Source organism: Macaca nemestrina, chromosome 2 (assembly GCF_043159975.1).
Source record: "Macaca nemestrina isolate mMacNem1 chromosome 2, mMacNem.hap1, whole genome shotgun sequence".
Lineage (NCBI taxonomy): Eukaryota > Metazoa > Chordata > Mammalia > Primates > Cercopithecidae > Macaca > Macaca nemestrina.
Window position 1 is genome coordinate 163,389,291 of NC_092126.1, and position 18,230 is coordinate 163,407,520.

An 18,230-nucleotide genomic window follows, 5' to 3' on the forward strand; every position below is an offset into this window, starting at 1 on the left:
TCTCAGTCTTCATCTTACTTGACCCATCAGTAGTCTTCAACACAGTCAAACACTCCTTCCTTTCTGAAATGCTTTCTTCATTTGCTTTCAGGTCATGACACTTCTTCTAGTTTTTCTTCTACTTTATGGTCAACTCCTCAATCTTCTTCACTGGTTTCTCTTTGTGTCTCTGACTATAAATGTTGAAGGGTTCCAGGGCTCAGTTCTTGAACCTCTACTCTTCTTCATCTATGTCTACTCTCTTGATAAGCCCATCTAGTCTCATAATTTGAAAAACCACCTATAGGTTGACATCTCCCAGGTTTATGTTTCAAGCTTAGACCTCTCTCCTAAACTCCAGTTTTATATCTAATTACCCACTCAGCATTTCCTCTCAAATGTTTCAAATGGGCATCTCTAATGTAATATGTCCCAAACCAAGTTCCAGGACTTCTTAATCAGAATAAATGGTGGTTCTATTCTTCCAGTGGCTCAGGGCAAAAGCTTTAGTCATCACTTGACTTCTCTCCCTTATACCCATCATCTAATTTGTCAGCAAATCATATTTGCTCTACCTTCAAAAATGTACACATAATCCAGTCTCTTCTCACTAATTCCGCTACTAACACATTGAACCAAGACACTATCCTCTCAAACACACCCATTAAGATCCTTATAAAATATAAGTCACATCATTTCACTCCTCTGTTCAAAACCCTCCAATGGCTTTCTTCCATCTCTTCCCACAGTATGAGCAAAAGCCAAAACCCTTACAATGGCCTTTATGATGCCACGCAATCTAGCCTCCTGTTATCTTTCTGATCTGAACTCCTACACTGTCTCATGAACTCTCTTCATTGCAGCCACTGGCCTCCTGGCTGTTCCTCAAATCCACCAGCCCTTGCCCAAAATCCACCAGCCATTGCCCACCTCAAGGCCCAGCTCCCTCACCTCCTTCAAATCTTTGTTAAAATTTAACCTCAATGAGCTTTCTCTGGACAGTCTATTTAAAATTACAACTCTCAGGCTAGGTGCAGTAGCTCATGCCTCTAATCCCAGCACTTTGGGAGGTCAATGCGGTGGATCACTTGAGGTCAGGAGTTCAAGACCAGCCCGTCCAACATGGTGAAACCGTGTCTCTACTGAAAATACAAAAATTAGCCAGGCATGGTAGCAGATACCTGTAATCCCAGCAACTCAGGAGGCTGAGGCACAAGAATCATTTAAATCCAGGAGGTGGACGTTGCAGTAAGCCAAGATCATGGCACCACACTCCAGCCTGGGTGACAGATCAAGACTCTGTCTCAAAAATAAAATAAAATAAAATAAAAATTACAACCCTCCCTACCCCACTCCCCTTTCTATTCTGCCATCTCTGCTTTATTTTCCTCTGTATGACTATTCATCATCTGATATATGAAATATGTTTTACTTTATAATATACATGCAGAAAAGTACATTTAAGTGTCCAGCCCAATTAATTTTCACAAACTGAATACAACCATGTAACCAGCATCCAAATCAAGAAACAGAATATTACCATCATCCCAGGAGTCTCTTCGTGCTATCTTCCAGTTTCTGTCCTCCTCCCATACTCCAAGGGTAACCACCATCCTGACTTCTAACAGCATAGATTAATTTTTTCTGTTTTTGTATTTCATGTAAATGGATGCATACAGTGACATACTGTATATTTTAATTATCTTTTGATTGGCTGCCTATTTCTCCCCACTACTAGGATGTAAGCTTCTTGAGGGCAGAAATTTGTTTTGTTCGCTGCTGCATCTCCAGTGCCTAAGAGAGTATCTAGCACAGTTTGAGTATCATAAAACAAGTATTTGATGAGTGAATGAATGAAATATTGAATAAATGGAAATGTGACAGAGACGGAGTTAAGACACAACCTGCCAAATAAATAGAAAGACATTACATGTTCATGGGTCAAAAGACTTAATATTGTTAGGATGACTAATATAGTTTGGATATTTGTCCTCTCCAAATCTCACGCTGAACTGTAACCCCCAATGTTGAAGGTGGGGCCTAATGGGAGGTGTTGGATCATGGAGGCAGATGTCTCATGAATGACTTGGTGCCCTCATGGCTATAATGAATGAGTTCTTGTTCTATTCATTAATGTGAGAGCTGGTTTTTAAAAAGAGCATGGCACCCCTCCCTCTCTCTCATTCCTTCTCTCACCATGTGACATGCCTGCTCCCCCTTTGCCTTCTGCCACAAATAAAAGCTTCCTGAGGCCTCACCAGAGCTGAGCAAATGCTGGTGCCATGCTTGTACAGTCTGCAAAATCTTGAGCCAAATAAACCTCTTTTCTTTATAAGTAATCCAGCCTCAGGTATTCCTTTATAACAATGCAAAACAGACTAACCCAATGACAGTACTATCTAAATTGGTCTGCAGATTCAACATGATACCTATTAAAATCCCAGCTTGCTTTTGACCAGAAGTTGAAAAAGCTGACCATAAAATTCATATGAAAATGCAAAAGATACAGAATATTCAGAAAATTTTTGAGAAATAACAAAGTTGAAGAATTCACACTTCCAATTTTCAAAAATGAGATGAAATTTGAAATTAATAACAGAATGAAATTTAGGAAATACATAGATATGTGGAAGTTAAATAATACACTCCTAAGTAACCAATGGGCCGAAGAAGAAATCTCAAAAGAAATTAGAAAATATTTTGCAATGATTGAAAATGAAAACACAACATACCAACATACCAAAACTTATGGATATAACTAAACTAGTGCTCAGGGGGAAATTTACAGCTGGAAATGGCTATATTAAAAAAGAAGAAAGATCTCAAAGCAATAACCTAATCTTTCAAATGAAATTACTAGAAAAAGAAAATAAAACTAAACCGAAGGCAAGTAGAAGGAAGGAAATAACGAAGGCTAGAATGGAAATAAATGAAATGGAGAATAGAAAAATAGGAAAAATAAAACCAAAAGTTAAAGAATTAAAAGAAAAATTAACACCAATCCTGCACAACCTTTTCCAAAAAACAGAAGATAAGGGACATATTTCAACTCACCCTATGAAACCAATATTATCCTCATACCAAAACCAGACCAAGACATCACAAGAAAAGAAAACTACAGACCAATATCTCTTACAAATGAATACAGATGCAAAAAGCTTCAACAAAATACTACCAAACTGAATCTACAACATAGAAAAAGGCTTACATACCATGACCAAGTAGGGCTTATCCCAGGAATACAAAGTTGGCTCAATATACAAAAATTAATTAGTGCAATATATCATATTAATAGAATAAAGGATAAAGCCCACATGATCATCTCAACAGATGCAGAAAATGCATTGGCAAAATCCTAAATTTATTCATGATAAAAACACTCAGAAAACAAGCAACAGAAGAGAACTTTCTCAACCCGATATTATCTATTTACAGTAACAACAACCTACAGCTAACATCATACTTAATGATGAAAGATGGAATGCTTTCTCCCAGAGATCTACTCTTACTTTTTCTATTCAGCATTGTACTGGAGGTTCTAGCCAGGGCAATTAGAAAGAAAATTAAATACAAGTAATCAAGATTGCAAAGGAAGAAGTAAAACTATTTCTATTCATAGATAACATGGTCATCTATATAGAAAATATGAAGGGATCCACAAAAACCTACTGTATTTCTTTATATTAGCATTAAACATTCTAAAATGAAATTAAGAAAACAATTACATTTCCAAAGCATGAAAAAGAATAAAATATTTAGGAATAAATTTAACAAAAGAATTATAAGACTTATACATCGAAAACTGCCAAACATCACTGAAGATAACTTAAAAAGACCTAAACAAATGGAAAAACATCTGTGTTCATAGATGGAAGACTTAAAATCATTAAAATGCCAATACTCCCAAAAGGAATCTACAGATTCCATACATTCCTTATTGAAACCCCAGGTGCCTTTTTGGCAGAAATTGACAAGTTCATCCTAAAATTCATATGAAAATGCCAAAATATGAATAGTCAAAGCAATCTTCAAAAAGAAGAACAAAGTTAAAAGAACACACTCCTCTGTGACAAAACTTACTAAAAAGCTATAGTAGTCAAGACAGTGTGGTACTGGCATAAGTACAGATACATAGATCAATGGAATACAATTGAAAGCCCAGAAATAAACCTTTACATTTATAGTAATTTGATTTTCAATAAGGCCATCAAGACAATTCCATGGAGGAAAGAATAGCCTTTTGAACAAATGGTCCTGGGATGTTGGACACCTATCTCATGCCACATAAAAAATTAATTTAAAGGGATCATATGCCTGAAGGTAGGAACTAACATTATAAAACTCTTGGAAGAAAACATACAAGTAAATTTTTGTGACCTTAGATTAGGCAATAATTTTTTAGATATAACACCAAAGGCACAAGTGACAAAAAAAAGATAAATTGGACTTCATCAAAATCAGAAAATTTACTGCTTCAAATGACATCATCAGGAAGTGAAAAGACAACTCAGAAGGGGAGAAAATTTCTGCAAGTCAAATATTTGATAAGGGAGTGGTATTCAAAATATATCAACTCTTAAACCTCAATAATAAAAAGATAAATAATCAATTTTTAATGGACAAAGAATTTGAATAGACATTTCTCAAAAGAAGATGTTACTGGGAGATCCAGGATTGCAACAGTAATCATATTAAAAGATGCCCAAGATTAGCCACCAGAGAGATACAAATCAAAACCTCAAATGTCACTCACTAGAATGACTAGAATAAAAAAGATCACGAGTGCTGGCAAGGATGTTGACAAATCAGTAACCTCACACATTGCTGGTAGGAATGTAAAATTGTGCAGCCGCTTTGGAAAATAGTCTGGTGGTTCCTCAAAGGGTTAAAAAATAGTTACCATATGACCGAGCAATTCCACTTCTAGGTATATACCCAAGATAAATGAAATTTAACATAGATTTCCACATAAAAACATATATGTGAATGTTCGCAGCAACATCATTCATCAGAGCCAAAAAGTGAAATCAACCCAAATCTTCATCAACTGATGAATAGATAAATAAAGTGTGGTAATAGCCATACAATGGAATAAACTATTATCCAGAAATAAAAAGAAATGAAGGGCTGACATATGCTACAACATGGATGAACCTTTAAAACATTACGCCAAGTAAAAGAAGCCAGTTTAAAAAGACCACATATTGTATAATTTCAGTTATATGAAAGATGTAAAATAGGCAAATCAGAAAGTAGGTTAGTGGTTGCCTAGGACTGGGAGATATGGGGAATGACTGTGAATGAGCATGGGGTTTATTTTTAGGGCAATTAAAATGTTCTAAATGATATAGTGGTGATGATTTCACAATTTTATAAATATACAAAAACAATTAAATTGTACACTTCAAATGGGTGAATTTTATGGCATGTAAACCATTTTTCATAAAGACATTTTTTAAATATTTAAACATATAGCTTTTTTGGACTAAAAATAATGTATGTTCATTATAGAATGTTGCATAAAACACAAGTACAAAAGCGAAAACAAAAAATGCCTACAATCCTATCATGCAGAGGTTACCAGTAATTACTGTTCATATTATGATAATAATAATAATACATCCTATCATTTACATCTCCATATAGTTAAACAACTTGGGCTCATGCTACACATACAAGCTACTATTTTGCTTTTTAAAATTTTAACATGATAGTGTGGGTATTTTCCCAAGTCACTAAAAATTTAAATAAATACTCTTAATGGTTGTAAATATTTACGGCTAGTTACTGGGAGATCCAGGATTGCAATAGTGTTTTGAATGCTTTGATTAATTGCCAGGCCCATACAGACTAGACCTGAAAGGTAACTGCCCAACCTTTGCATGAAGTCAGACTCCCTTAATACTTCTTGTATAGAGGCTGTATTACCTTGGCCAATTATTCACCTCTCTGGACTTCTGTTTCCTCATCCCTACATGCTGTGATTGGTAGATGATGGCTAAAGTCCCTGCCAGAGCTAACCCTCCAAAGAAGTCTTAGTAAGGGTCTCTAAGTCAGAGATACAGGTAAGTAGACGGAATTAGCTCACCGTGCAAGTTTATTCATCACCATCCCTTCCTTCTTGATGGAGAGGCAGGTGAGGTCACACGTGGCAGAATAAATCAATGACCTCTGCCTGAAGCTACGGATACTTTAACATGAGGAACTTAGGGCCCAGGAGTCAACCACACAGTGGAATGTGCCCAAGCTTTTTTAAATAATTAGACAAGAGTTCAAGTCCTGGGTTCTAAGACTGCCAGCTGTGTAGCCTTTGGTAAATACTTTAACCTTCTCTCAGCCTTGGTTTCCTTCTCTGCTAAATAGTGTAATATTAGTATCTAACTCAGAGGTCATTGTGAGGTTAAATACCTTATGCAAAAGTACCTGGGTCCCCCCTAGCATATGGTATGTGTTCAGCAAGTACCTGTTCTTTTTTTAACATGCTTTTTTGTTGTTGTTGTTGTTGTTCAAATTCCTGACTTGAAAAAGTTTAGATGGTTTAGAAGTAACAGAATAGCTACACGAAAATGTATCCATCAAATTTTCTCTGGAGGACTCTATTAAGATTCCCCAGAATGTAGACAGCCTTTGATATGGCAACTTAAAGACAGGCCAGGATTTATGAGTGGGAGCAGTGACTCCATTTCTTGCCTCCTTGCTTATTACACAAGGACTCCCTTTCTCTGAACTTATATGACTTAGATCTATTCATGCAGTCTATAGTCTTAGATCTGTAAGTGCAGTGTGGTATATGTATAAGAAAAATGAAGTGCATGAACTTTAGATTCAGAAAGAATGGGTTTGAATCCTGATACTTGTGCTTGTTATCTATGTCCTTAGCCAAATTATTTAACTTGTCGGTTTTCTCATATAGAAGGGGGACAGTAATAACAATTAAAATGCAGGTAAAGATTAAAATGACATGTGTAAAGTGCCAGGCACACAGTGAGAGGCTAATAAATGGGCACTATGACTACTCAGCCTGCCGTGTCATAAAGCTGATGCTCTGTGCAGAGGAAAAGAAGCCTCATCAATAGTAAGAGTCACATCTATCAGGAGAAAGCTGTCAGTCCCTGAAGCATGTTCTTTTTTCAAACCCAAAGAGACTCCACTTCACCATCTTATCTTGCCCAAGGCTCCAAGCATATGTTCCTGATGCTTCTTTAAATCCCCAAAGTGCCAAGGCATGCCTGATATATTTGACATTCAGTAAATATTAATGAATGGTGACTTTTTTTGTGGTGAAATGCACCCCACTTTCACTGTTCCTTTCAGATTTGCACTTACTTGGGTACTTGTGGATGATTCTGAAGAGCTGGTTGTTTACATCTCTCTCTGTTATGTGAAGACATATTTCTCATTTAACTTGACAAGGTATTTCAGGATGGGGAACACCCTGCAGAAGCCATTCATCTGCTCCTCCAGGATTTCCACGATGCTGTGGTTGCTCAGGTCCCCCCCTGCCCGGTCCAGCCATGTCACAATGGGCATGAGGTACTAGTCCTTTTGAGATGCATGTAGCCACATCCTCATCATCAATCCTGTCAAACTGCACCTGGGGCATTTCAGAGTCTGATTGGAAAAAATAACAAAACAATTAGTTCCTCTTTTATTTCAGCCCCAAGAGGCTCAGGCTAGCAGAAAACATGCTCTCGCTTTTTACATTAACCCCTTAAGTAGGCAACATACCTTGAGGTTCACTGTAGTTAAAATTTTGATCCAAGCATAGTAAGAGAAGAACAGGACACATGTATGCTCCTGCCTTTCAGTTCTTATCTATCACTGCTGTCTTTATTTTTTGGAAACTTCCCCTCTTTGAGTGGATTCATTCCAGTTTCTCCACTGAACTCCAGATACCCTGCTGAGAAACACAGAAGATAACGAATTATTCTTACCACCACCACCTTCTCATGTCTTCCAACTCTTATCCTGGAGGAATTCTGCCATGCCTTCCCCAGTCCCCGAAAGTCTCTGGTGGGGAAAAAGCTCTTCGTGCAATCCTGTGAAGGGTATGGACCCCTGGATCACTACGGAGATCCACTGATCAAGTCCAACCTACATTTTAATAGTGAGAAAAAGTGAAGCCTAGAAATGCTAAATGAGTTGCCCAAAGTCATCCAAAATTAGAATATGGGCCTCCTGACTCCCAAGGCAGGGCTCTTCTCACTAAACCACATGTCATCTCAGTGTTTTCATGTAAGACTGTTACGTTATATCATATTTTGATTTTTCACTGTTACAACTTGTTTGTAGAGTTTTTGATAGACCAGTGCTTGTTGTTGTTGTGGTTGTTGTTTTTGTTAATGTTTTGTTTGTTTGTGTGAATGAATGATGTACATAGGTATAGATATGGCATCTTTTGCTCAGGGCAATATTTTTAGCTAAGATGAATTGACATGATAGGAATAAGAAGAGTTTATAATAATTTGAGTAAAAGGGGAAAAGTGAGGGAACTAGATAAGTTGTTGCTATTATAACTTATGAATAGAAACAGAGCTTGAAATCAAGTTCATTCAATAAATTTCCTTACCTTCTACCATTAGCTTAATCGTACTTTCACCTCTTCCATCTGGTGTGATGGCTGAGCACTTGTAGATAGCTTCATCCATGAAATCCACATTTATTAGTAAAAGTGATAGAGTCCCCTCAGAAATTTCAGCCTGATCCACAGATACTCTTCCCTCATACAAGGAGTTTTGATCTTCCAGTTGCTCTGTGTTATTGTGAAACTGGTAAACCACTTTGAGAAAACTTAAAAAAAAAATCATAGTACTTGAAAAAGAGGTAATTTTCTTTATCATCCTCTACCTCATATTCCTCTTTGATGTCTTCTCTTTCCCAAGAAAACTCAAGATTTTCGGTGCCCTTCACAAAGGAGAAACGACAGGAGAGGGTAACATCAGTGAATGGATGGGCCTGCAGCTCCTCTGTAGACACTGAGAATGTCAAAGAAATGAAGTTAGTAAAGACCAATGAACACTGCATCTGGTGAGATTTTGTAAGCGATAAAAGAAATCACTCTAGCTATTTCATGCAGAGGGGATTTAGTACAGAGAACTAGACATTTACAAAATCATTGGAAGGCTGAAGAAATGAGCCCAAAGAAGGGCATGGAAGGTGAGACATGTAATACGTGTGTCTGTCCTCCCTCACATTATGCTAGACTAAACAATACTGCAGTAGTCTTCTGGAAGAACAGTTGCCTCTGCCTTAACAAGAAGCTGGTGATGCAGGCAGTCATCACCACAGGTGTTGCCTCCATAGCCAATCTGCACCTGCTAGATTGCACTGCAAAGAAAGGATGCCTCATGCACTATCACCTTTCTCCCCACTTCAATCAGTTGCCATTTAATTCTTGAGAAAATGTATCTGATTGGCACACTCTAAGTCATTCCCGGAACCCTAACTGCAAAGGAATCTTGGAAATATATTTTACTCTCCAGTTTCAGCAATCCAGGAATGCACATCAGAAAGGCAGAAAAAGATGTTCAGTAAGTAAGTGTATTCTACCTGCCACAAATACCTGGGTAGAGCTATCAATAGCAGGACCTGAGGGCTACAGGGAATATAGCCATGCACTATGTATATTCATAGAATAATGACATGGAATAGAATGCTGGTGTGTTATATTTGCAAGAAAGCTTACAAATTCTCTGATTCAATGTTTTTGAACTATTTTCCCCAAGCCCATCTCATAGGTTTCCACTGATGACCAGGTGAAGACCAAATCAGTGAGATCTCCACTGCCTTAACACTTCAATCAGAACAATCCCTCTCTAATTTACTTTATGAATTAGGCTTCCAAATCGAATTCTTCTGTAAAATGTCTCTGCTACTAAAAGACAAAACTGATTCCCAGGAAGCAAAATTGCTTAAGGTCACAAAGTAAGATACTAGTACCACTTCAGAAAGAAATAAGACCTCTCAGAGTCTAAAAAGGACCATTAGGGTCATGGTTACCAAACCTTTGAACATAAAAGACTAATCAAATTTTCAGCTTGAGTAAGAGAGAATAATGAGACTTAAACATTGTGAAAATAAGGACTCCAATAAGAAGGCAATTTTTTTCCTCCTAGAGACACTATGCAGGTAACAAACAAGCAGTGGAAAGACAGAAGAGTTGGTCAGTGTGAGCCTAAATAAGAATACTGTTTGATATTTCATCTCACCTCATTATATCAAATGATATAATGATATAATTTCATCAAGGTGAGATGAAATAGAAGACAAAATAGGTTATGCATCAAGAGCAAATTCAAATGGTAAGTTAGTAGACAAGGAAGCTTCCAAGCCATCAGCCCAGCAAAGAGTAGCCCAAGAGACATGTAGTAGGGAACATTCCAGGTGAATGATAGATATAATCTGCTCATTCCAATAGTGACAACCACGTGGCTGTTGATGGAGGTGCCCAGATATTTGGTCAAACATTATTCTGAATGTGTCTATGAGGGTGTTTCTGGATAAGATTAACATTTGAATGGACAGACTGAGTAAAGCAGATTGTCTTCCCTAATGTAGGTGCCCTCATCTGATCAGTTGAAGTCCTATATAGAACAAAAAAGCCAACCCTCCTTCAAGTAAGAGGGAACTCCTGCTTTTACTGCTTGACCAGTCTTTTCCTGCCTTCAGATTCAGACTAGAACTGTACCATAGGCTGTTCTGCACCTCCAGCTCGCTGCCTGCAGATCTTGGGACTTCTCAACCTCCACAGCAGAGCTGCATGATCCAATTCCTTAAAAAAAAATCAGACTTTCTCTCTCTCTTTCTCTCTCTCTCTCTCTCCCTGCCTCCCCAACCCCCCCACCCCTTTCTCCAGTTCGTTCTGTTTCTCTGGAGAACTCTGACTATATCAGGTAACATTTATCAAGTATTTACAATGTTCTAAACATATTCTAGGAGCTTTTCTGGCATTAATTCATTTAATCTGATACTAACACTGAGGCAGGTAGTGTTATTATCCCCAATTACTACTGAAAAAACCAAGGCACAGTGGGTGAAGTAAGTTACTCAAAGATACACAGATAGTGAGTAGTAGAGCTATCATTCAATACCAGGCAGTCTGACTCCAAAGCTCTCCAATTGAAATGTGCTCTTTCGTCTCCTAATAGTAGGGACTGGTTCGAAGTTTGATGAATGGATCAGTGACGAATTAAATGAATGAATGACTACAAGACAGGATGGAAAGAAGGTAAAGAGAAACAACCTGCATAACCTTTAGAAGGATTGATTTGCAAGTAAAAACACGAAGTGCTTTCTTGCTCAAATTATTTTTCTGAAGTGGTAATCACCAAAAAGCAGTGTTTAATTATAGTTTTTGAGGGATTTTTTTTTTTTTTGGTAAAATCCTGGTCTGACCAATTGTAAATCCAAGTTCTAGTTCTAAGTATCCCTTTACTAATCATTTGGCATCAGGAAAGGCACTTAATCTCTCTGAGTTATAGTTTCCTTGTGTATAATTAGAATGATAACACCTGCCCCAGGTGTTAATGAAATACCATGGGATCTTAGGGACTGTTTTTATATGACATGGCTCAGTCATTTTCCAGAGGGACAGGAGTACAGTAGATGAGTGGACACTTTAGTAAGCTGTTCCCCCACCCCAATGTCTCTCACAAGAATATGTAGTTTACCCATGAGTGGTCCTTGATTCTAGCTTCTCCGGTTATACTCAGGAGTTCTTGCTACAGCTGTACCCTTTCTGGCCCAGGGGAAGAGGTCTCAAACTCAGGAATTCAAAGGCTCTGGCCAATGCATCATGAAACACAACTTCCTGCTGATGTGACTGGTATAAAAGACAATTTCTAACTGATATGTCTGCAGATGGCCCTGCTCGAATCTGAGTAACTCCTTTGTCAATTTCAATCTATGTTATTTCTAGACCATGTGTCTTTAGCTTCCCAAGGCTTAAGAGGCCAAGGCAAAAGCTCAGGAAAAGGCTAATAATGTGGGGAAACACTTAGAAAAATGTAGAAAGATACTGTCTGAAGCACCTGCCATGGTACCTAGCACATAGTATTAAGTTCTTAATATTACTACAAAATGTGAGATTAGAACCAATAGATCGTTCCCTTTCTTGCCTACATACATACCTATTCCTTTATTTGGTTGAGTTTTTCGTAACTATGAGTGGATTACCACCTTACTTTGCTTACTGCTCTCCCCTACCCACACACACACACACACACACACACACACACACACACACACACACACATCCAGGCACCCCTGCCCTTCTCCCCACCACATACACACACTCACACACACAGAATAATCAAACATCATGAGAAAAGAGCCAGCAAATGTAACCTGGGTTGACCAGGCCTTGTACTAACTCCTGAATTGAACTCTGGGGCCTGAGGATGCCTTCAAGTTGCTGCCACCTTTAAGGGACTGACAGAACTGCTGCAGGTCTCTGGAAGATGGCATAAGCCTGAAGACTGTAAATGTGTTTGATCACTTTACGGAGGAGTTATACAGCCAGGTTTGGAATACACGGTATTTTTTTAAAAAAACTTTTGCTTATGGACTTTTGGTTAGTTGAATCATATTAACATTTCCAACATCTGTATATTGTTTGTCACCAAGAGATTTGAAGATTTGAGTACAAAAAGAGTTACATAAACCCTTTGTTGGCTGCCCATCCAGATTTTTCAGGACAGACCTGATTTCAAGTATTTTGGATACTACACTTTATATAAATTGGCACTTGTCAGAGTCACTTGAAAGTGGGCGTCTAGTATTGTTTGGTTTGGTTTGGTTGGGAGGTTCGTACTATAGATATGAATGAGATTCAGATACAGCTTCAAATGGACAAACCAAATTGGGGGGTGGGATGGAAGTTTTTCTCACTAAAAAAAGAAAGCAGAGTAAACAATAATGATTTACAATATGCGTCTGTTATTTTCTCCCATCTGCTCTTAACCATTTCCTGTGAAGTAAATATAGATTTTTTAAATAAATATAATTTTTCCTATAAAAAATAAATTTATTTTCATTTAACAAATGAAAAGAATGAGGTTCAGAGAGATTATGTCGTTTATCTTCAAACAACTGTTTTCCTCACTATCCCCAAAGCTATTTCATAAAAGCCCACAAAGTTTTTTGAAAAATGACTCACCTGCACTGTGAAGAAGTATGTTAGCAGTCACCAAAAAGAAGGACATTCTGTAAGGAACAAAATGAAAGGCAGAAAATTTGCTTCAGCCAACAAAGTGTGGGGCAGCATAACCATGGAGCCACCTGCTGCTGGGACCCAGGATGGCCCTCACAGACACCCCTTTAGATTCCACGCCCACCAGTGCAACTTTAGTAGACAGGCTTCCAGCACCTCAGTACCCCATGTGGGAATGTCTACTGAGTCAAGTTCACACAGGCTAATTCTGTGCAGGTTTGTTTGTTTTGCTGCATGAACCAGGAACTCTCTTTCTATAATATGAAAATCTGCCTCTCTAAGTGAGTCACAGTTGAAGTCATTTGGATCTGAAGTCAGCCCTGAAGATGTATGAGCGACAAAAGACAGTTTCCCATGCTTCCCAAGCCATGCTTACTGGCCTTTCTGGATGTTGCTGGTGCAAGTCCAAAGTGGAGGACATTTAACTAGCAGATTTTACAAGTGTATCTTAGAAATCCTGTTGCAATGCTTCCCAAATGGAGAAAAATAACCAAGAGACAGTACTAAATGAGTCTGCCCAGCCAGGGCCGCAGTTTAATAGGAATGGCATTAACAAGCTTAGGATAGCTTTGGAAGGGGTGTAATAAAGGAATTAGGAACACTCAGCCCTTTCGAGAAACTCTGACATAAATGCACATCTACATACAGGTAAAGTCACTGATTCTCACAGACAGAATCCAGCCTCCCTCTCTGACCTTATCTCTCACTATTCCCCTGTACTTTACGTTCCACCTACCATCCCAAAGTTATGGCGCTGTCCAAATCCTCCGTGCCTGGCATATCCCTTATCACCACTGCCCTCATCCACTCCCCAACTACTCACTTATTCAAAACTCTGCCTAAGGCTGGACTCGGTGGCTCATGCTTGTAATCCCAGCATTTTGGAAGGCCAAAGCAGGCAGATCACTTGAGGCCAGGAATCTGAGACCAGTCTGGCCAACATAGCGAAACCCCATCTCTAATAAAAATACAAAAAATTAGCTGGGCCGTGGTGGTGCACGCCTGTAATCCCAGCTACTCAGGAGGCTGAAGCATGAAAATCGCTTGAACCCAGTAGGCAGAGGTTGCAGTAAGCTGAGATCGCACCACTGCACTCCAGCATGGGTGACACAGCGAGACCTGTCTCAACAAAACAAAACAAAACAAAACAAAAAGCAACTCTGCCCAAGTAGCACTTCTCAAAGCCTTCCCGGACCCATATGCAGTTCATCATTTCTTCTTCTTTATTTTGAACATACTTTTATTGCTGCGTGATTCATACTGCATGGCAATTATTTCTTTACTTGTTCTTTGGCCCCTCACTATTTCCAAGAAAACAAAGATAACATAATTGTACTTGCTCAGCATATGTTAGTTTCTCCTCTTCTTCCTGTTATCTATTTAGGATAAAAAAAAAAAAATTCTACCACAGTCCTTCAAGTCTATCTATGATACATCATCATCATCATAGCAACTTTACATCAAATGTTTACAAATGCCAAATTTAATCTATAAAATGAGCCTATAAAGTAGGTACTATTATTATCTTCATTTTATAAGTGAGAAACTAAGGCAGAGGGAAAATAAATAATTCATCCAGGTTACACAGAGACAAGACTCTCACTCTGTAGGTTAGCTGAGGCCTGTACATTCCACCTAAACTCTGACCTGACAAACCTCTGCTACGTCACCCGCACACCATGGGAAGCCACATCACCCAGGGCATCCACCAAAACAGGACGCTCATGGGCTGATGAAGCAGATGACTTGCAGAATATTTAGGAACTCTTTCTAGAGCCTATTAGACACTGAAAAATATGTGCTCTGTGGGTTGAACAGTAACAGATACAGAAATCTGAAATACAGAAGAAAAGGAGGACAAAGGAGTAGCCATTCCAGCCAATGACCAAATAAAGCATTTCTGGGTTCAGTGGAACAAGTGGTAAGATTATTTGCCAAGTCTATATACTCTATAAATCTGATTAGTGATTGACATCATCTTCTGATTTAGAAAATATCTCTTCAAGGTACGTAGTAAAATATTTTAAAGACATATCTAAAATAATGTAAATTTTAAAAGATACTATGGCAGATAGCACCTACTAGAGCTATAGGTTTTGTTGTTGTTGTTGTTGTTGTTTTTTGAGACAGAGTCTTGCTCTGTTGCCCAGGCTGGAGTGCAGCGGCACAATTGTGGCTCACTGCAACCTCCATATCCAGGATTCAAGCGATTCTCCTGCCTTGGCCTCCCCAGTAGCTGGGATTACAGGTGTATGCCACCACGCCCAGCTAATTTTTGTAATTTTTAGTAGAGATGGGGTTTCATCATGTTGTCCAGGCTGGTCTTGAACTCCTGGCTCAAGTGATCTGCCCACCTCAGCCTCCCAAAGTGCTGGGATTATAGGCATGAACCACTACACCCAGCCTATCATTAATGGAGACAGAGACTATAGTCAAATGTCATGGGAAAAAAATTGTAGAAATATAATGTCTTTTCAATTCAGTAAAACTTTATTACTATTTCTAAGATATAGAAGCTTTTCGGCCAGGCGCAGTGACTCAAGCCTATAATCCCAACACTTCAGGAGGCCGAGGTGGGTGGAACACCTGAGGTCAGGAGTTCGAGACCAGCCTGGTCAACATGGCGGAACTGCGTCTCTACTAAACATACAAAAAATTAGCCAGGCATGGTGGCGCATGCCTGTAATCCCAGCTACTCAGGAGGCTGAGAGAGGAGAATCACTTGAACCCAGGAGGCAGAGGTTGCAGTGAGCCAAGATCGTGCCATTGCACTTCTGCCTGGGCAACAAGAGCAAAACTCTGTCTCAAAAAAAGAAATCAAACAAGTGAAAAAATCCCAGCACTTTGGGAGGCCGAGGCAGGTGGATCACGAGGTCAAGAGATCGAGACCATCCTGGCCAACATGGTAAAACCCCATCTCTACTAAAAATACAAAAATCAGCTGGGAGTGGTGGCACGTGCCTGTAGTCCCAGCTACTTGGGAAGCTGAGGCAACAGAATCACTTGAACCAGGGAGGCGGAGGTTGCAGTGAGCTGAGATTGTGCCACTGCACTCCAAGCCTGGTGACAGAGGGAGATTAAAAAAAAAAAAAAGTTTTTCATCATTATGAGACATAAATCCTAAAGCCTTTCTAATTCTCCCACCCCAGTCAGTTATAATCTTTGCTCCTCACCACTTGCACTACATTTTCTATTGTTGCATAACACTCTCACTTAGAAAGCTTATTTTTAATTATCCTAATAGTAGCACAGTTTCCCTGTAAATAATTTTTTGAAAAAATAGAAAAGAATAAAGAACATTAAAATCACTTTTAATTCATCACCCAGACAGCCACTACTACCATTTTAGAGTATTTCAGTTTTTTGTATGTGTAGTTTTTCAGAAAACTCAATTTGTATATACAGTTTAGTGACTAGTTTAATTTTCCTCATGACACTATTTTGTGAGTATTTCTCCTTCATTAAATATTCTTATAGCCTGGTCTTCTTTGTCTTGCAGTTATTTATATGCCTATCTAATCAGCCCTGCTAGACTGTAAGTTTCCTAAGCGCATGGCTAGGTTCTCTTTGTCTTTCATATATCCATCATGGTGTTCTACAAGTTGTAGGCACCCAGTAAGTATTTGTTGAATTAACTGAATCGAATTGAATTTGGTGTAAGATTCTTACAAAGTTTCACTTTATAACAGGAACAAGAGGCCGGGCACGGTGGCTCACACCTGTAATCCCAGCACTTTGGGAGGCCGAGGCAGATGGATCTCCTGAGGTCAGGAGTTTGAGACCAGCCTGGCCAACATGGTGAAACCCCATCTCTACTAAAAATACAAAAAATTAGCCAGGCATGCATGGTGATGGGCACTTGTAATATCAACTACTCAGGAGGCTGAGGCAGGAGAATTGCTTGAACCCGGGAGGTGGAGGTTGCAGTGAGCCGAGATTGCACCATTGCACTCCAGCCGGGGCAACAAGAATGATACTCCATCTAAAAAAACCAAACAAACAAATAAGACAAAATAAAACAAAACAAAAACCAGGAAGAAGAAGAAAGAAAAACAACAAAGACAGAAAAAAAAAATCATATACTACTAAAGACAAGCATAAACTATCCCAAAACAGAAAATTCTAGCAGTGCACACAGATTTTGCATTGTACCCTTTTCACCTCTGGTTTGTAGAAGAACAATGAGAACTCTAATGAACCAGCTCTAGGTGTCAACAAAGTGTCAAGGGAATGTAGATACCTCAACACTTCAGTCACATTATCCATCATTTGACTCTGCAGTTTACAAACACAGTCAACAATTTCTCCCAAATAAATAGTCTCTTTATCAAAAGAGCTTACCTGTATTACAGCTGGTTCCTCTGATCAACCAGGTGAGAAGCAAGTGAGGTGGAGTCAGCATGTCTTTGAAGGGACACCTGTTGCTATCCCCCGGGAACGTGCTTGGTGATACTGTTATTACCAAACGTTGCTACAAAAGCTCAGCAAAGAGTTCCATGAGACTTAATATTTCAATGGCTGTATTTGTTAGCTAAAAAAAAAAAGTGTTTGCAAGCTATTATGGTAGAAGAGTGGATCAAAAGGAACTCCATAATTTTTCAATGTTGGGGAATTATTCTGCAACCTATTGGTTCCAAGTAACATCTTTGAAGAATAATTAAATAACATGAGAATAATGCTTACTATTCAACTGTTGGTAAAAAAATAAAAATATAAAACTTAATATACATATACATATATGTATGATTTCAACTTTGTGGGAAGAAATATGTTCATATAGGAAAAGAAAGAAATACGCCAAAATGTAAACCATAGTTGTTTCTGGATGATGAGATTGTGTGTGATTTCAGTTGTTTTCCTTTCATATCTCTGAATTTTCTAAAGTGACCTTTTACATTTACATTACAATAAATACTTTATAATTGAAAAAATTAAGAAATGAAGAGACCACATACAATGTGGTACAGTGAGTGACAGTACAGGAAGGAGAGAGTGAGATTTGTTCTTTACTCTCCACCTCTTAGGCATAAGCATGGTTTGT

The 18,230-nt window shown here is 38.6% G+C and overlaps 1 long non-coding RNA gene across 4 annotated transcripts in view; it reads right to left on the reverse strand.

Moving 5' to 3' along the window:
* LOC139362046 (uncharacterized) overlaps positions 1 to 18,230 on the reverse strand; it is a 62,283-nt gene that overhangs the window by 36,371 nt on the left and 7,682 nt on the right. For 2 of the 4 annotated variants that reach the window (XR_011620326.1, XR_011620325.1), the window contains 7 exons: positions 17,531 to 17,720; positions 14,530 to 14,565; positions 13,136 to 13,182; positions 8,827 to 8,954; positions 8,549 to 8,731; positions 7,708 to 7,879; positions 7,306 to 7,590 (listed from right to left, as the gene is read on the reverse strand). This is a non-coding gene — a long non-coding RNA (uncharacterized lncRNA). The remainder of the gene's footprint in view (positions 1 to 7,305; positions 7,591 to 7,707; positions 7,880 to 8,548; positions 8,732 to 8,826; positions 8,955 to 13,135; positions 13,183 to 14,529; positions 14,566 to 17,530; positions 17,721 to 18,230) is intronic. The other 2 variants (XR_011620328.1, XR_011620327.1) reach the window with 2 other exon arrangements.